Consider the following 19,049-nt stretch of genomic DNA (forward strand, 5'->3'; position numbering starts at 1 on the left):
GAAAATACTGTAATACCGTATTCTCTGAATTTCTCCCCAAGCGAACAAAGGTGCAGTTCAAGGTTTCACACAGAAGTGTGATTCTTGCTACAGACATTTTATGTTTCAGAAAACAATCATTCTTTCATGTATCCCAGAAGGCTTGATAATGTGATGTGAAGTAAACACTGGATTGACAAAACTTCGATCATCCCTTACTGTACGCAAGTGGATTTTCATCTGGCTCTGTGGCGCAATGGATAGCGCGTTGGACTTCTAAGTACATTGGCAAAGTCCTTCAAAGGTTGTGGGTTCGAATCCCACCAGAGTCGCATTTTTTACTTTCTAATTCAAACAAGGAACATTATGCATGTGAGGAATGTTAATTTTTGGCCGATGCTTTAATCTTAGTATTTGACCCAAGTTGAACATATGTATCTAATACAGCATGCAACTGAATCAAAAGCAGTCTGCCTTCCATTGCAACAGGAACATATTGCTCATAAGCAATACAACATCACTGCCAGAAACTTGGCACTTTTCTAATGTATCCTTCCTTCAGAAACATTGTCTTTATAATAGCTGTAAAGGAGATAGACCAAAAACACGACACCCTACACTCAGACATTTGTTTCTACCGACATATAAAGTAAAATATTCTTTCAAAGCTATTTATGGTATATTCTCTTTGTGTTTTTGTATTGTTAACCAATTGTATGGCTGCACTTTTTATCCAGTTATTTTTTATTAAGGTATGGAATTGTTGTCCAAACGTATTCAGTTTGCAAGAAAATACAGTAATACCCTATTCTCCGAATTTATCCCTAAAGGAACAAAGGTGTAGTTCAAGGTTTCACCCAGAAGTGTGATTCTTCTACAGACATTTTATGTTTCAGAAAACAATTATTCTTTCTTGTATCCCAGAAGGCTTGATAATATGATGTGAAGTAAAACTGGATTGACAAAACTTCGATCATCCCTTAATGTACGCAAGTTGATTTTCATCTGGCTCTGTGGCGCAATGGATAGTGCGTTGGACTTCTAAGTGAATTGGCAAAGTCATTCAAAGGTTATGGGTTCGAATCCCACCAGAGTCAAATTTTTTACTTTCTTATTCAAACAAGGAACATTATGCATGTGAGGAATGTTTATTTTTGGCCGATGCTTTAATCTTAGTATTTGACCCAAGTTGAACCTATGTATCTAATACAGCATGCAACTGAATCAAAAGCAGTCTGCCTTCCATTGCAACAGGAACATATTGCTCATAAGCAATACAACATCACTACCAGAAACTTGGCACTTTTCTAATGTATCCTTCCTTCAGAAACATTGTCTTTATAATAGCTGTAAATGAGATAGACCAAAAACACGACACCCTACACTCAGACATTTGTTTCTAGCGACATATAAAGTAAAATCTTCTTTCAAAGCTATTTATGGTATATTCTCTTTGTGTTTTTGTATTGTTAACCAATTGTATGTCTGCACTTTTTATCCAGTTCTTTTTTATTAAGGTATGGAATTGTTGTCCAAACCTATTCACTTGGCAAGAAAATACTGTAATACCGTATTCTCTGAATTTCTCCCCAAGCGAACAAAGGTGCAGTTCAAGGTTTCACACAGAAGTGTGATTCTTGCTACAGACATTTTATGTTTCAGAAAACAATCATTCTTTCATGTATCCCAGAAGGCTTGATAATGTGATGTGAAGTAAACACTGGATTGACAAAACTTCGATCATCCCTTACTGTACGCAAGTGGATTTTCATCTGGCTCTGTGGCGCAATGGATAGCGCGTTGGACTTCTAAGTACATTGGCAAAGTCCTTCAAAGGTTGTGGGTTCGAATCCCACCAGAGTCGCATTTTTTACTTTCTAATTCAAAGAAGGAACATTATGCATGTGAGGAATGTTTATTTTTGGCCGATGCTTTAATCTTAGTATTTGACCCAAGTTGAACCTATGTATCTAATACAGCATGCAACTGAATCAAAAGCAGTCTGCCTTCCATTGCAACAGGAACATATTGCTCATAAGCAATATAACATCACTGCCAGAAACTTTGCACTTTCCTAATGTATCCTTCCTTCAGAAACATTGTCTTTATAATAGCTGTAAATGAGATAGACCAAAAACACAACACCCTACACTCAGACATTTGTTTCTAGCGACATATAAAGTAAAATATTCTTTCAAAGCTATTTATGGTATATTCTCTTTGTGTTTTTGTATTGTTAACCAATTGTATGGCTGCACTTTTTATCCAGTTCTTTTTTATTAAGGTATGGAATTGTTGTTCCAACGTATTCAGTTTGCAAGAAAATACAGTAATACCCTATTCTCCGAATTTATCCCTAAAGGAACAAAGGTGTAGTTCAAGGTTTCACCCAGAAATGTGATTCTTCTACAGACATTTTATGTTTCAGAAAACAATTATTCTTTCTTGTATCGCAGAAGGCTTGATAATATGATGTGAAATAAACACTGGATTGACAAAACTTCGATCATCCCTTAATGCACGCAAGTTGAGTTTCATTTGGCTCTGTGGCGCAATGGATAGCGCGTTGGACTTCTAAGTGATTTGGCAAAGTCATTCAAAGGTTGTCGGTTTGAATCCCACCAGAGTCGCATTTTTTACTTTCTTATTCAAACAAGGAACATTATGCATGTGAGGAATGTTTATTTTTGGCCGATGCTTTAATCTTAGTATTTGACCCAAGTTGAACCTATGTATCTAATACAGCATGCAACTGAATCAAAAGCAGTCTGCCTTCCATTGCAACAGGAACATATTGCTCATAAGCAATACAACATTACTGCCAGAAACTTGGCACTTTCCTAATGTAGCCTTCCTTCAGAAACATTGTCGTTATAATAGCTGTAAATGAGATAGACCAAAAACACGACACCCTACACTCAGACATTTGTTTCTAGCGACATATAAAGTAAAATCTTCTTTCAAAGCTATTTATGGTATATTCTCTTTGTGTTTTTGTATTGTTAACCAATTGTATGTCTGCACTTTTTATCCAGTTCTTTTTTATTAAGGTATGGAATTGTTGTCCAAACATATTCAGTTTGCAAGAAAATACAGTAATACCCTATTCTCCGAATTTTCCCTAAAGGAACAAAGGTGTATTTCAAGGTTTCACCCAGAAGTGTGATTCTTCTACAGACATTTTATGTTTCAGAAAACAATTATTCTTTCTTGTATCGCAGAAGGCTTGATAATATGATGTGAAATAAACACTGGATTGACAAAACTTCGATCATCCCTTAATGCACGCAAGTTGAGTTTCATTTGGCTCTGTGGCGCAATGGATAGCGCGTTGGACTTCTAAGTGATTTGGCAAAGTCATTCAAAGGTTGTCGGTTTGAATCCCACCAGAGTCGCATTTTTTACTTTCTTATTCAAACAAGGAACATTATGCATGTGAGGAATGTTTATTTTTGGCCGATGATTTAATCTTAGTATTTGACCCAAGTTGAACCTATGTATCTAATACAGCATGCAACTGAATCAAAAGCAGTCTGCCTTCCATTGCAACAGGAACATATTGCTCATAAGCAATACAACATTACTGCCAGAAACTTGGCACTTTCCTAATGTAGCCTTCCTTCAGAAACATTGTCGTTATAATAGCTGTAAATGAGATAGACCAAAAACACGACACCCTACACTCAGACATTTGTTTCTAGCGACATATAAAGTAAAATCTTCTTTCAAAGCTATTTATGGTATATTCTCTTTGTGTTTTTGTATTGTTAACCAATTGTATGTCTGCACTTTTTATCCAGTTCTTTTTTATTAAGGTATGGAATTGTTGTCCAAACCTATTCACTTGGCAAGAAAATACTGTAATACCGTATTCTCTGAATTTCTCCCCAAGCGAACAAAGGTGCAGTTCAAGGTTTCACACAGAAGTGTGATTCTTGCTACAGACATTTTATGTTTCAGAAAACAATCATTCTTTCATGTATCCCAGAAGGCTTGATAATGTGATGTGAAGTAAACACTTGATTGACAAAACTTCGATCATCCCTTACTGTACGCAAGTGGATTTTCATCTGGCTCTGTGGCGCAATGGATAGCGCGTTGGACTTGTAAGTACATTGGCAAAGTCCTTCAAAGGTTGTGGGTTCGAATCCCACCAGAGTCGCATTTTTTACTTTCTAATTCAAAGAAGGAACATTATGCATGTGAGGAATGTTTATTTTTGGCCGATGCTTTAATCTTAGTATTTGACCCAAGTTGAACCTATGTATCTAATACAGCATGCAACTGAATCAAAAGCAGTCTGCCTTCCATTGCAACAGGAACATATTGCTCATAAGCAATATAACATCACTGCCAGAAACTTTGCACTTTCCTAATGTATCCTTCCTTCAGAAACATTGTCTTTATAATAGCTGTAAATGAGATAGACCAAAAACACAACACCCTACACTCAGACATTTGTTTCTAGCGACATATAAAGTAAAATATTCTTTCAAAGCTATTTATGGTATATTCTCTTTGTGTTTTTGTATTGTTAACCAATTGGATGGCTGCACTTTTTATCCAGTTCTTTTTTATTAAGGTATGGAATTGTTGTTCAAACGTATTCAGTTTGCAAGAAAATACAGTAATACCCTATTCTCCGAATTTATCCCTAAAGGAACAAAGGTGTAGTTCAAGGTTTCACCCAGAAGTGTGATTCTTCTACAGACATTTTATGTTTCAGAAAACAATTATTCTTTCTTGTATCGCAGAAGGCTTGATAATATGATGTGAAATAAACACTGGATTGACAAAACTTCGATCATCCCTTAATGCACGCAAGTTGAGTTTCATTTGGCTCTGTGGCGCAATGGATAGCGCGTTGGACTTCTAAGTGATTTGGCAAAGTCATTCAAAGGTTGTCGGTTTGAATCCCACCAGAGTCGCATTTTTTACTTTCTTATTCAAACAAGGAACATTATGCATGTGAGGAATGTTTATTTTTGGCCGATGCTTTAATCTTAGTATTTGACCCAAGTTGAACCTATGTATCTAATACAGCATGCAACTGAATCAAAAGCAGTCTGCCTTCCATTGCAACAGGAACATATTGCTCATAAGCAATACAACATCACTGCCAGAAACTTGGCACTTTTCTAACGTATCCTTCCTTCAGAAACATTGTCTTTATAATAGCTGTAAATGAGATAGACCAAAACACGACACCCTACACTCAGACATTTGTTTCTAGCGACATATAAAGTAAAATCTTCTTTCAAAGCTATTTATGGTATATTCTCTTTGTGTTTTTGTATTGTTAACCAATTGTATGTCTGCACTTTTTATCCAGTTCTTTTTTATTAAGGTATGGAATTGTTGTCCAAACCTATTCACTTGGCAAGAAAATACTGTAATACCGTATTCTCTGAATTTCTCCCCAAGCGAACAAAGGTGCAGTTCAAGGTTTCACACAGAAGTGTGATTCTTGCTACAGACATTTTATGTTTCAGAAAACAATCATTCTTTCATGTATCCCAGAAGGCTTGATAATGTGATGTGAAGTAAACACTGGATTGACAAAACTTCGATCATCCCTTACTGTACGCAAGTGGATTTTCATCTGGCTCTGTGGCGCAATGGATAGCGCGTTGGACTTCTAAGTACATTGGCAAAGTCCTTCAAAGGTTGTGGGTTCGAATCCCACCAGAGTCGCATTTTTTACTTTCTAATTCAAACAAGGAACATTATGCATGTGAGGAATGTTAATTTTTGGCCGATGCTTTAATCTTAGTATTTGACCCAAGTTGAACATATGTATCTAATACAGCATGCAACTGAATCAAAAGCAGTCTGCCTTCCATTGCAACAGGAACATATTGCTCATAAGCAATACAACATCACTGCCAGAAACTTGGCACTTTTCTAATGTATCCTTCCTTCAGAAACATTGTCTTTATAATAGCTGTAAAGGAGATAGACCAAAAACACGACACCCTACACTCAGACATTTGTTTCTACCGACATATAAAGTAAAATATTCTTTCAAAGCTATTTATGGTATATTCTCTTTGTGTTTTTGTATTGTTAACCAATTGTATGGCTGCACTTTTTATCCAGTTATTTTTTATTAAGGTATGGAATTGTTGTCCAAACGTATTCAGTTTGCAAGAAAATACAGTAATACCCTATTCTCCGAATTTATCCCTAAAGGAACAAAGGTGTAGTTCAAGGTTTCACCCAGAAGTGTGATTCTTCTACAGACATTTTATGTTTCAGAAAACAATTATTCTTTCTTGTATCCCAGAAGGCTTGATAATATGATGTGAAGTAAAACTGGATTGACAAAACTTCGATCATCCCTTAATGTACGCAAGTTGATTTTCATCTGGCTCTGTGGCGCAATGGATAGTGCGTTGGACTTCTAAGTGAATTGGCAAAGTCATTCAAAGGTTATGGGTTCGAATCCCACCAGAGTCAAATTTTTTACTTTCTTATTCAAACAAGGAACATTATGCATGTGAGGAATGTTTATTTTTGGCCGATGCTTTAATCTTAGTATTTGACCCAAGTTGAACCTATGTATCTAATACAGCATGCAACTGAATCAAAAGCAGTCTGCCTTCCATTGCAACAGGAACATATTGCTCATAAGCAATACAACATCACTACCAGAAACTTGGCACTTTTCTAATGTATCCTTCCTTCAGAAACATTGTCTTTATAATAGCTGTAAATGAGATAGACCAAAAACACGACACCCTACACTCAGACATTTGTTTCTAGCGACATATAAAGTAAAATCTTCTTTCAAAGCTATTTATGGTATATTCTCTTTGTGTTTTTGTATTGTTAACCAATTGTATGTCTGCACTTTTTATCCAGTTCTTTTTTATTAAGGTATGGAATTGTTGTCCAAACCTATTCACTTGGCAAGAAAATACTGTAATACCGTATTCTCTGAATTTCTCCCCAAGCGAACAAAGGTGCAGTTCAAGGTTTCACACAGAAGTGTGATTCTTGCTACAGACATTTTATGTTTCAGAAAACAATCATTCTTTCATGTATCCCAGAAGGCTTGATAATGTGATGTGAAGTAAACACTGGATTGACAAAACTTCGATCATCCCTTACTGTACGCAAGAGGATTTTCATCTGGCTCTGTGGCGCAATGGATAGCGCGTTGGACTTCTAAGTACATTGGCAAAGTCCTTCAAAGGTTGTGGGTTCGAATCCCACCAGAGTCGCATTTTTTACTTTCTAATTCAAAGAAGGAACATTATGCATGTGAGGAATGTTTATTTTTGGCCGATGCTTTAATCTTAGTATTTGACCCAAGTTGAACCTATGTATCTAATACAGCATGCAACTGAATCAAAAGCAGTCTGCCTTCCATTGCAACAGGAACATATTGCTCATAAGCAATATAACATCACTGCCAGAAACTTTGCACTTTCCTAATGTATCCTTCCTTCAGAAACATTGTCTTTATAATAGCTGTAAATGAGATAGACCAAAAACACAACACCCTACACTCAGACATTTGTTTCTAGCGACATATAAAGTAAAATATTCTTTCAAAGCTATTTATGGTATATTCTCTTTGTGTTTTTGTATTGTTAACCAATTGTATGGCTGCACTTTTTATCCAGTTCTTTTTTATTAAGGTATGGAATTGTTGTTCCAACGTATTCAGTTTGCAAGAAAATACAGTAATACCCTATTCTCCGAATTTATCCCTAAAGGAACAAAGGTGTAGTTCAAGGTTTCACCCAGAAATGTGATTCTTCTACAGACATTTTATGTTTCAGAAAACAATTATTCTTTCTTGTATCGCAGAAGGCTTGATAATATGATGTGAAATAAACACTGGATTGACAAAACTTCGATCATCCCTTAATGCACGCAAGTTGAGTTTCATTTGGCTCTGTGGCGCAATGGATAGCGCGTTGGACTTCTAAGTGATTTGGCAAAGTCATTCAAAGGTTGTCGGTTTGAATCCCACCAGAGTCGCATTTTTTACTTTCTTATTCAAACAAGGAACATTATGCATGTGAGGAATGTTTATTTTTGGCCGATGCTTTAATCTTAGTATTTGACCCAAGTTGAACCTATGTATCTAATACAGCATGCAACTGAATCAAAAGCAGTCTGCCTTCCATTGCAACAGGAACATATTGCTCATAAGCAATACAACATTACTGCCAGAAACTTGGCACTTTCCTAATGTAGCCTTCCTTCAGAAACATTGTCGTTATAATAGCTGTAAATGAGATAGACCAAAAACACGACACCCTACACTCAGACATTTGTTTCTAGCGACATATAAAGTAAAATCTTCTTTCAAAGCTATTTATGGTATATTCTCTTTGTGTTTTTGTATTGTTAACCAATTGTATGTCTGCACTTTTTATCCAGTTCTTTTTTATTAAGGTATGGAATTGTTGTCCAAACATATTCAGTTTGCAAGAAAATACAGTAATACCCTATTCTCCGAATTTATCCCTAAAGGAACAAAGGTGTAGTTCAAGGTTTCACCCAGAAGTGTGATTCTTCTACAGACATTTTATGTTTCAGAAAACAATTATTCTTTCTTGTATCGCAGAAGGCTTGATAATATGATGTGAAATAAACACTGGATTGACAAAACTTCGATCATCCCTTAATGCACGCAAGTTGAGTTTCATTTGGCTCTGTGGCGCAATGGATAGCGCGTTGGACTTCTAAGTGATTTGGCAAAGTCATTCAAAGGTTGTCGGTTTGAATCCCACCAGAGTCGCATTTTTTACTTTCTTATTCAAACAAGGAACATTATGCATGTGAGGAATGTTTATTTTTGGCCGGTGATTTAATCTTAGTATTTGACCCAAGTTGAACCTATGCATCTAATACAGCATGCAACTGAATCAAAAGCAGTCTGCCTTCCATTGCAACAGGAACATATTGCTCATAAGCAATACAACATTACTGCCAGAAACTTGGCACTTTCCTAATGTAGCCTTCCTTCAGAAACATTGTCGTTATAATAGCTGTAAATGAGATAGACCAAAAACACGACACCCTACACTCAGACATTTGTTTCTAGCGACATATAAAGTAAAATCTTCTTTCAAAGCTATTTATGGTATATTCTCTTTGTGTTTTTGTATTGTTAACCAATTGTATGTCTGCACTTTTTATCCAGTTCTTTTTTATTAAGGTATGGAATTGTTGTCCAAACCTATTCACTTGGCAAGAAAATACTGTAATACCGTATTCTCTGAATTTCTCCCCAAGCGAACAAAGGTGCAGTTCAAGGTTTCACACAGAAGTGTGATTCTTGCTACAGACATTTTATGTTTCAGAAAACAATCATTCTTTCATGTATCCCAGAAGGCTTGATAATGTGATGTGAAGTAAACACTTGATTGACAAAACTTCGATCATCCCTTACTGTACGCAAGTGGATTTTCATCTGGCTCTGTGGCGCAATGGATAGCGCGTTGGACTTGTAAGTACATTGGCAAAGTCCTTCAAAGGTTGTGGGTTCGAATCCCACCAGAGTCGCATTTTTTACTTTCTAATTCAAAGAAGGAACATTATGCATGTGAGGAATGTTTATTTTTGGCCGATGCTTTAATCTTAGTATTTGACCCAAGTTGAACCTATGTATCTAATACAGCATGCAACTGAATCAAAAGCAGTCTGCCTTCCATTGCAACAGGAACATATTGCTCATAAGCAATATAACATCACTGCCAGAAACTTTGCACTTTCCTAATGTATCCTTCCTTCAGAAACATTGTCTTTATAATAGCTGTAAATGAGATAGACCAAAAACACAACACCCTACACTCAGACATTTGTTTCTAGCGACATATAAAGTAAAATATTCTTTCAAAGCTATTTATGGTATATTCTCTTTGTGTTTTTGTATTGTTAACCAATTGTATGGCTGCACTTTTTATCCAGTTCTTTTTTATTAAGGTATGGAATTGTTGTTCAAACGTATTCAGTTTGCAAGAAAATACAGTAATACCCTATTCTCCGAATTTATCCCTAAAGGAACAAAGGTGTAGTTCAAGGTTTCACCCAGAAGTGTGATTCTTCTACAGACATTTTATGTTTCAGAAAACAATTATTCTTTCTTGTATCGCAGAAGGCTTGATAATATGATGTGAAATAAACACTGGATTGACAAAACTTCGATCATCCCTTAATGCACGCAAGTTGAGTTTCATTTGGCTCTGTGGCGCAATGGATAGCGCGTTGGACTTCTAAGTGATTTGGCAAAGTCATTCAAAGGTTGTCGGTTTGAATCCCACCAGAGTCGCATTTTTTACTTTCTTATTCAAACAAGGAACATTATGCATGTGAGGAATGTTTATTTTTGGCCGATGCTTTAATCTTAGTATTTGACCCAAGTTGAACCTATGTATCTAATACAGCATGCAACTGAATCAAAAGCAGTCTGCCTTCCATTGCAACAGGAACATATTGCTCATAAGCAATACAACATTACTGCCAGAAACTTGGCACTTTCCTAATGTAGCCTTCCTTCAGAAACATTGTCTTTATAATAGCTGTAAATGAGATAGACCAAAAACACGACACCCTACACTCAGACATTTGTTTCTAGCGACATATAAAGTAAAATCTTCTTTCAAAGCTATTTATGGTATATTCTCTTTGTGTTTTTGTATTGTTAACCAATTGTATGTCTGCACTTTTTATCCAGTTCTTTTTTATTAAGGTATGGAATTGTTGTCCAAACCTATTCACTTGGCAAGAAAATACTGTAATACCGTATTCTCTGAATTTCTCCCCAAGCGAACAAAGGTGCAGTTCAAGGTTTCACACAGAAGTGTGATTCTTGCTACAGACATTTTATGTTTCAGAAAACAATCATTCTTTCATGTATCCCAGAAGGCTTGATAATGTGATGTGAAGTAAACACTGGATTGACAAAACTTCGATCATCCCTTACTGTACGCAAGTGGATTTTCATCTGGCTCTGTGGCGCAATGGATAGCGCGTTGGACTTCTAAGTACATTGGCAAAGTCCTTCAAAGGTTGTGGGTTCGAATCCCACCAGAGTCGCATTTTTTACTTTCTAATTCAAACAAGGAACATTATGCATGTGAGGAATGTTAATTTTTGGCCGATGCTTTAATCTTAGTATTTGACCCAAGTTGAACATATGTATCTAATACAGCATGCAACTGAATCAAAAGCAGTCTGCCTTCCATTGCAACAGGAACATATTGCTCATAAGCAATACAACATCACTGCCAGAAACTTGGCACTTTTCTAATGTATCCTTCCTTCAGAAACATTGTCTTTATAATAGCTGTAAAGGAGATAGACCAAAAACACGACACCCTACACTCAGACATTTGTTTCTACCGACATATAAAGTAAAATATTCTTTCAAAGCTATTTATGGTATATTCTCTTTGTGTTTTTGTATTGTTAACCAATTGTATGGCTGCACTTTTTATCCAGTTATTTTTTATTAAGGTATGGAATTGTTGTCCAAACGTATTCAGTTTGCAAGAAAATACAGTAATACCCTATTCTCCGAATTTATCCCTAAAGGAACAAAGGTGTAGTTCAAGGTTTCACCCAGAAGTGTGATTCTTCTACAGACATTTTATGTTTCAGAAAACAATTATTCTTTCTTGTATCCCAGAAGGCTTGATAATATGATGTGAAGTAAAACTGGATTGACAAAACTTCGATCATCCCTTAATGTACGCAAGTTGATTTTCATCTGGCTCTGTGGCGCAATGGATAGCGCGTTGGACTTCTAAGTGAATTGGCAAAGTCATTCAAAGGTTATGGGTTCGAATCCCACCAGAGTCAAATTTTTTACTTTCTTATTCAAACAAGGAACATTATGCATGTGAGGAATGTTTATTTTTGGCCGATGCTTTAATCTTAGTATTTGACCCAAGTTGAACCTATGTATCTAATACAGCATGCAACTGAATCAAAAGCAGTCTGCCTTCCATTGCAACAGGAACATATTGCTCATAAGCAATACAACATCACTACCAGAAACTTGGCACTTTTCTAATGTATCCTTCCTTCAGAAACATTGTCTTTATAATAGCTGTAAATGAGATAGACCAAAAACACGACACCCTACACTCAGACATTTGTTTCTAGCGACATATAAAGTAAAATCTTCTTTCAAAGCTATTTATGGTATATTCTCTTTGTGTTTTTGTATTGTTAACCAATTGTATGTCTGCACTTTTTATCCAGTTCTTTTTTATTAAGGTATGGAATTGTTGTCCAAACCTATTCACTTGGCAAGAAAATACTGTAATACCGTATTCTCTGAATTTCTCCCCAAGCGAACAAAGGTGCAGTTCAAGGTTTCACACAGAAGTGTGATTCTTGCTACAGACATTTTATGTTTCAGAAAACAATCATTCTTTCATGTATCCCAGAAGGCTTGATAATGTGATGTGAAGTAAACACTGGATTGACAAAACTTCGATCATCCCTTACTGTACGCAAGTGGATTTTCATCTGGCTCTGTGGCGCAATGGATAGCGCGTTGGACTTCTAAGTACATTGGCAAAGTCCTTCAAAGGTTGTGGGTTCGAATCCCACCAGAGTCGCATTTTTTACTTTCTAATTCAAAGAAGGAACATTATGCATGTGAGGAATGTTTATTTTTGGCCGATGCTTTAATCTTAGTATTTGACCCAAGTTGAACCTATGTATCTAATACAGCATGCAACTGAATCAAAAGCAGTCTGCCTTCCATTGCAACAGGAACATATTGCTCATAAGCAATATAACATCACTGCCAGAAACTTTGCACTTTCCTAATGTATCCTTCCTTCAGAAACATTGTCTTTATAATAGCTGTAAATGAGATAGACCAAAAACACAACACCCTACACTCAGACATTTGTTTCTAGCGACATATAAAGTAAAATATTCTTTCAAAGCTATTTATGGTATATTCTCTTTGTGTTTTTGTATTGTTAACCAATTGTATGGCTGCACTTTTTATCCAGTTCTTTTTTATTAAGGTATGGAATTGTTGTTCCAACGTATTCAGTTTGCAAGAAAATACAGTAATACCCTATTCTCCGAATTTATCCCTAAAGGAACAAAGGTGTAGTTCAAGGTTTCACCCAGAAATGTGATTCTTCTACAGACATTTTATGTTTCAGAAAACAATTATTCTTTCTTGTATCGCAGAAGGCTTGATAATATGATGTGAAATAAACACTGGATTGACAAAACTTCGATCATCCCTTAATGCACGCAAGTTGAGTTTCATTTGGCTCTGTGGCGCAATGGATAGCGCGTTGGACTTCTAAGTGATTTGGCAAAGTCATTCAAAGGTTGTCGGTTTGAATCCCACCAGAGTCGCATTTTTTACTTTCTTATTCAAACAAGGAACATTATGCATGTGAGGAATGTTTATTTTTGGCCGATGCTTTAATCTTAGTATTTGACCCAAGTTGAACCTATGTATCTAATACAGCATGCAACTGAATCAAAAGCAGTCTGCCTTCCATTGCAACAGGAACATATTGCTCATAAGCAATACAACATCACTGCCAGAAACTTGGCACTTTCCTAATGTAGCCTTCCTTCAGAAACATTGTCGTTATAATAGCTGTAAATGAGATAGACCAAAAACACGACACCCTACACTCAGACATTTGTTTCTAGCGACATATAAAGTAAAATCTTCTTTCAAAGCTATTTATGGTATATTCTCTTTGTGTTTTTGTATTGTTAACCAATTGTATGTCTGCACTTTTTATCCAGTTCTTTTTTATTAAGGTATGGAATTGTTGTCCAAACATATTCAGTTTGCAAGAAAATACAGTAATACCCTATTCTCCGAATTTTCCCTAAAGGAACAAAGGTGTATTTCAAGGTTTCACCCAGAAGTGTGATTCTTCTACAGACATTTTATGTTTCAGAAAACAATTATTCTTTCTTGTATCGCAGAAGGCTTGATAATATGATGTGAAATAAACACTGGATTGACAAAACTTCGATCATCCCTTAATGCACGCAAGTTGAGTTTCATTTGGCTCTGTGGCGCAATGGATAGCGCGTTGGACTTCTAAGTGATTTGGCAAAGTCATTCAAAGGTTGTCGGTTTGAATCCCACCAGAGTCGCATTTTTTACTTTCTTATTCAAACAAGGAACATTATGCATGTGAGGAATGTTTATTTTTGGCCGATGATTTAATCTTAGTATTTGACCCAAGTTGAACCTATGTATCTAATACAGCATGCAACTGAATCAAAAGCAGTCTGCCTTCCATTGCAACAGGAACATATTGCTCATAAGCAATACAACATTACTGCCAGAAACTTGGCACTTTCCTAATGTAGCCTTCCTTCAGAAACATTGTCGTTATAATAGCTGTAAATGAGATAGACCAAAAACACGACACCCTACACTCAGACATTTGTTTCTAGCGACATATAAAGTAAAATCTTCTTTCAAAGCTATTTATGGTATATTCTCTTTGTGTTTTTGTATTGTTAACCAATTGTATGTCTGCACTTTTTATCCAGTTCTTTTTTATTAAGGTATGGAATTGTTGTCCAAACCTATTCACTTGGCAAGAAAATACTGTAATACCGTATTCTCTGAATTTCTCCCCAAGCGAACAAAGGTGCAGTTCAAGGTTTCACACAGAAGTGTGATTCTTGCTACAGACATTTTATGTTTCAGAAAACAATCATTCTTTCATGTATCCCAGAAGGCTTGATAATGTGATGTGAAGTAAACACTTGATTGACAAAACTTCGATCATCCCTTACTGTACGCAAGTGGATTTTCATCTGGCTCTGTGGCGCAATGGATAGCGCGTTGGACTTGTAAGTACATTGGCAAAGTCCTTCAAAGGTTGTGGGTTCGAATCCCACCAGAGTCGCATTTTTTACTTTCTAATTCAAAGAAGGAACATTATGCATGTGAGGAATGTTTATTTTTGGCCGATGCTTTAATCTTAGTATTTGACCCAAGTTGAACCTATGTATCTAATACAGCATGCAACTGAATCAAAAGCAGTCTGCCTTCCATTGCAACAGGAACATATTGCTCATAAGCAATATAACATCACTGCCAGAAACTTTGCACTTTCCTAATGTATCCTTCCTTCAGAAACATTGTCTTTATAATAGCTGTAAATGAGATAGACCAAAAACACAACACCCTACACTCAGACATTTGTTTCTAGCGACATATAAAGTAAAATATTCTTTCAAAGCTATTTATGGTATATTCTCTTTGTGTTTTTGTATTGTTAACCAATTGGATGGCTGCACTTTTTATCCAGTTCTTTTTTATTAAGGTATGGAATTGTTGTTCAAACGTATTCAGTTTGCAAGAAAATACAGTAATACCCTATTCTCCGAATTTATCCCTAAAGGAACAAAGGTGTAGTTCAAGGTTTCACCCAGAAGTGTGATTCTTCTACAGACATTTTATGTTTCAGAAAACAATTATTCTTTCTTGTATCGCAGAAGGCTTGATAATATGATGTGAAATAAACACTGGATTGACAAAACTTCGATCATCCCTTAATGCACGCAAGTTGAGTTTCATTTGGCTCTGTGGCGCAATGGATAGCGCGTTGGACTTCTAAGTGATTTGGCAAAGTCATTCAAAGGTTGTCGGTTTGAATCCCACCAGAGTCGCATTTTTTACTTTCTTATTCAAACAAGGAACATTATGCATGTGAGGAATGTTTATTTTTGGCCGATGCTTTAATCTTAGTATTTGACCCAAGTTGAACCTATGTATCTAATACAGCATGCAACTGAATCAAAAGCAGTCTGCCTTCCATTGCAACAGGAACATATTGCTCATAAGCAATACAACATTACTGCCAGAAACTTGGCACTTTCCTAATGTAGCCTTCCTTCAGAAACATTGTCTTTATAATAGCTGTAAATGAGATAGACCAAAAACACGACACCCTACACTCAGACATTTGTTTCTAGCGACATATAAAGTAAAATCTTCTTTCAAAGCTATTTATGGTATATTCTCTTTGTGTTTTTGTATTGTTAACCAATTGTATGTCTGCACTTTTTATCCAGTTCTTTTTTATTAAGGTATGGAATTGTTGTCCAAACCTATTCACTTGGCAAGAAAATACTGTAATACCGTATTCTCTGAATTTCTCCCCAAGCGAACAAAGGTGCAGTTCAAGGTTTCACACAGAAGTGTGATTCTTGCTACAGACATTTTATGTTTCAGAAAACAATCATTCTTTCATGTATCCCAGAAGGCTTGATAATGTGATGTGAAGTAAACACTGGATTGACAAAACTTCGATCATCCCTTACTGTACGCAAGTGGATTTTCATCTGGCTCTGTGGCGCAATGGATAGCGCGTTGGACTTCTAAGTACATTGGCAAAGTCCTTCAAAGGTTGTGGGTTCGAATCCCACCAGAGTCGCATTTTTTACTTTCTAATTCAAACAAGGAACATTATGCATGTGAGGAATGTTAATTTTTGGCCGATGCTTTAATCTTAGTATTTGACCCAAGTTGAACATATGTATCTAATACAGCATGCAACTGAATCAAAAGCAGTCTGCCTTCCATTGCAACAGGAACATATTGCTCATAAGCAATACAACATCACTGCCAGAAACTTGGCACTTTTCTAATGTATCCTTCCTTCAGAAACATTGTCTTTATAATAGCTGTAAAGGAGATAGACCAAAAACACGACACCCTACACTCAGACATTTGTTTCTACCGACATATAAAGTAAAATATTCTTTCAAAGCTATTTATGGTATATTCTCTTTGTGTTTTTGTATTGTTAACCAATTGTATGGCTGCACTTTTTATCCAGTTATTTTTTATTAAGGTATGGAATTGTTGTCCAAACGTATTCAGTTTGCAAGAAAATACAGTAATACCCTATTCTCCGAATTTATCCCTAAAGGAACAAAGGTGTAGTTCAAGGTTTCACCCAGAAGTGTGATTCTTCTACAGACATTTTATGTTTCAGAAAACAATTATTCTTTCTTGTATCCCAGAAGGCTTGATAATATGATGTGAAGTAAAACTGGATTGACAAAACTTCGATCATCCCTTAATGTACGCAAGTTGATTTTCATCTGGCTCTGTGGCGCAATGGATAGTGCGTTGGACTTCTAAGTGAATTGGCAAAGTCATTCAAAGGTTATGGGTTCGAATCCCACCAGAGTCAAATTTTTTACTTTCTTATTCAAACAAGGAACATTATGCATGTGAGGAATGTTTATTTTTGGCCGATGCTTTAATCTTAGTATTTGACCCAAGTTGAACCTATGTATCTAATACAGCATGCAACTGAATCAAAAGCAGTCTGCCTTCCATTGCAACAGGAACATATTGCTCATAAGCAATACAACATCACTACCAGAAACTTGGCACTTTTCTAATGTATCCTTCCTTCAGAAACATTGTCTTTATAATAGCTGTAAATGAGATAGACCAAAAACACGACACCCTACACTCAGACATTTGTTTCTAGCGACATATAAAGTAAAATCTTCTTTCAAAGCTATTTATGGTATATTCTCTTTGTGTTTTTGTATTGTTAACCAATTGTATGTCTGCACTTTTTATCCAGTTCTTTTTTATTAAGGTATGGAATTGTTGTCCAAACCTATTCACTTGGCAAGAAAATACTGTAATACCGTATTCTCTGAATTTCTCCCCAAGCGAACAAAGGTGCAGTTCAAGGTTTCACACAGAAGTGTGATTCTTGCTACAGACATTTTATGTTTCAGAAAACAATCATTCTTTCATGTATCCCAGAAGGCTTGATAATGTGATGTGAAGTAAACACTGGATTGACAAAACTTCGATCATCCCTTACTGTACGCAAGAGGATTTTCATCTGGCTCTGTGGCGCAATGGATAGCGCGTTGGACTTCTAAGTACATTGGCAAAGTCCTTCAAAGGTTGTGGGTTCGAATCCCACCAGAGTCGCATTTTTTACTTTCTAATTCAAAGAAGGAACATTATGCATGTGAGGAATGTTTATTTTTGGCCGATGCTTTAATCTTAGTATTTGACCCAAGTTGAACCTATGTATCTAATACAGCATGCAACTGAATCAAAAGCAGTCTGCCTTCCATTGCAACAGGAACATATTGCTCATAAGCAATATAACATCACTGCCAGAAACTTTGCACTTTCCTAATGTATCCTTCCTTCAGAAACATTGTCTTTATAATAGCTGTAAATGAGATAGACCAAAAACACAACACCCTACACTCAGACATTTGTTTCTAGCGACATATAAAGTAAAATATTCTTTCAAAGCTATTTATGGTATATTCTCTTTGTGTTTTTGTATTGTTAACCAATTGTATGGCTGCACTTTTTATCCAGTTCTTTTTTATTAAGGTATGGAATTGTTGTTCCAACGTATTCAGTTTGCAAGAAAATACAGTAATACCCTATTCTCCGAATTTATCCCTAAAGGAACAAAGGTGTAGTTCAAGGTTTCACCCAGAAATGTGATTCTTCTACAGACATTTTATGTTTCAGAAAACAATTATTCTTTCTTGTATCGCAGAAGGCTTGATAATATGATGTGAAATAAACACTGGATTGACAAAACTTCGATCATCCCTTAATGCACGCAAGTTGAGTTTCATTTGGCTCTGTGGCGCAATGGATAGCGCGTTGGACTTCTAAGTGATTTGGCAAAGTCATTCAAAGGTTGTCGGTTTGAATCCCACCAGAGTCGCATTTTTTACTTTCTTATTCAAACAAGGAACATTATGCATGTGAGGAATGTTTATTTTTGGCCGATGCTTTAATCTTAGTATTTGACCCAAGTTGAACCTATGTATCTAATACAGCATGCAACTGAATCAAAAGCAGTCTGCCTTCCATTGCAACAGGAACATATTGCTCATAAGCAATACAACATTACTGCCAGAAACTTGGCACTTTCCTAATGTAGCCTTCCTTCAGAAACATTGTCGTTATAATAGCTGTAAATGAGATAGACCAAAAACACGACACCCTACACTCAGACATTTGTTTCTAGCGACATATAAAGTAAAATCTTCTTTCAAAGCTATTTATGGTATAT

General features: G+C 36.1%; 12 non-coding genes across 12 annotated transcripts; all 12 read left to right on the forward strand.

Annotated features, from left to right (window-relative positions):
* The first annotated feature begins 221 nt into the window (after nt 1-221).
* TRNAR-UCU (transfer RNA arginine (anticodon UCU)) lies at nt 222-311 on the forward strand. Its single transcript is given in 2 exon segments — nt 222-258; nt 276-311. It is a non-coding gene; the product is annotated as a tRNA-Arg (tRNA).
* A 1,442-nt stretch (nt 312-1,753) lies between these two features.
* TRNAR-UCU (transfer RNA arginine (anticodon UCU)) lies at nt 1,754-1,843 on the forward strand. The gene is given in 2 exon segments: nt 1,754-1,790; nt 1,808-1,843. It is a non-coding gene; the product is annotated as a tRNA-Arg (tRNA).
* Nucleotides 1,844-4,051: 2,208 nt separating this feature from the next.
* On the forward strand, nt 4,052-4,141 carry TRNAT-UGU (transfer RNA threonine (anticodon UGU)). Its single transcript is given in 2 exon segments — nt 4,052-4,088; nt 4,106-4,141. It is a non-coding gene; the product is annotated as a tRNA-Thr (tRNA).
* Nucleotides 4,142-5,583: 1,442 nt separating this feature from the next.
* Nucleotides 5,584-5,673, forward strand: TRNAR-UCU (transfer RNA arginine (anticodon UCU)). The gene is given in 2 exon segments: nt 5,584-5,620; nt 5,638-5,673. It is a non-coding gene; the product is annotated as a tRNA-Arg (tRNA).
* A 1,442-nt stretch (nt 5,674-7,115) lies between these two features.
* On the forward strand, nt 7,116-7,205 carry TRNAR-UCU (transfer RNA arginine (anticodon UCU)). Its single transcript is given in 2 exon segments — nt 7,116-7,152; nt 7,170-7,205. It is a non-coding gene; the product is annotated as a tRNA-Arg (tRNA).
* Nucleotides 7,206-9,414: 2,209 nt separating this feature from the next.
* TRNAT-UGU (transfer RNA threonine (anticodon UGU)) lies at nt 9,415-9,504 on the forward strand. Its single transcript is given in 2 exon segments — nt 9,415-9,451; nt 9,469-9,504. It is a non-coding gene; the product is annotated as a tRNA-Thr (tRNA).
* Nucleotides 9,505-10,947: 1,443 nt separating this feature from the next.
* TRNAR-UCU (transfer RNA arginine (anticodon UCU)) lies at nt 10,948-11,037 on the forward strand. Its single transcript is given in 2 exon segments — nt 10,948-10,984; nt 11,002-11,037. It is a non-coding gene; the product is annotated as a tRNA-Arg (tRNA).
* Nucleotides 11,038-11,712: 675 nt separating this feature from the next.
* On the forward strand, nt 11,713-11,802 carry TRNAR-UCU (transfer RNA arginine (anticodon UCU)). Its single transcript is given in 2 exon segments — nt 11,713-11,749; nt 11,767-11,802. It is a non-coding gene; the product is annotated as a tRNA-Arg (tRNA).
* A 677-nt stretch (nt 11,803-12,479) lies between these two features.
* Nucleotides 12,480-12,569, forward strand: TRNAR-UCU (transfer RNA arginine (anticodon UCU)). Its single transcript is given in 2 exon segments — nt 12,480-12,516; nt 12,534-12,569. It is a non-coding gene; the product is annotated as a tRNA-Arg (tRNA).
* A 2,208-nt stretch (nt 12,570-14,777) lies between these two features.
* Nucleotides 14,778-14,867, forward strand: TRNAT-UGU (transfer RNA threonine (anticodon UGU)). Its single transcript is given in 2 exon segments — nt 14,778-14,814; nt 14,832-14,867. It is a non-coding gene; the product is annotated as a tRNA-Thr (tRNA).
* Nucleotides 14,868-16,310: 1,443 nt separating this feature from the next.
* Nucleotides 16,311-16,400, forward strand: TRNAR-UCU (transfer RNA arginine (anticodon UCU)). The gene is given in 2 exon segments: nt 16,311-16,347; nt 16,365-16,400. It is a non-coding gene; the product is annotated as a tRNA-Arg (tRNA).
* Nucleotides 16,401-17,842: 1,442 nt separating this feature from the next.
* TRNAR-UCU (transfer RNA arginine (anticodon UCU)) lies at nt 17,843-17,932 on the forward strand. Its single transcript is given in 2 exon segments — nt 17,843-17,879; nt 17,897-17,932. It is a non-coding gene; the product is annotated as a tRNA-Arg (tRNA).
* Nucleotides 17,933-19,049: the final 1,117 nt, after the last annotated feature.

This window comes from Ambystoma mexicanum (assembly GCF_040938575.1).
Source record: "Ambystoma mexicanum isolate Mex_15411 chromosome 12 unlocalized genomic scaffold, UKY_AmexF1_1 Mex_chr12_unloc.1, whole genome shotgun sequence".
In the NCBI taxonomy this organism is placed as follows: Eukaryota; Metazoa; Chordata; class Amphibia; order Caudata; family Ambystomatidae; genus Ambystoma; species Ambystoma mexicanum.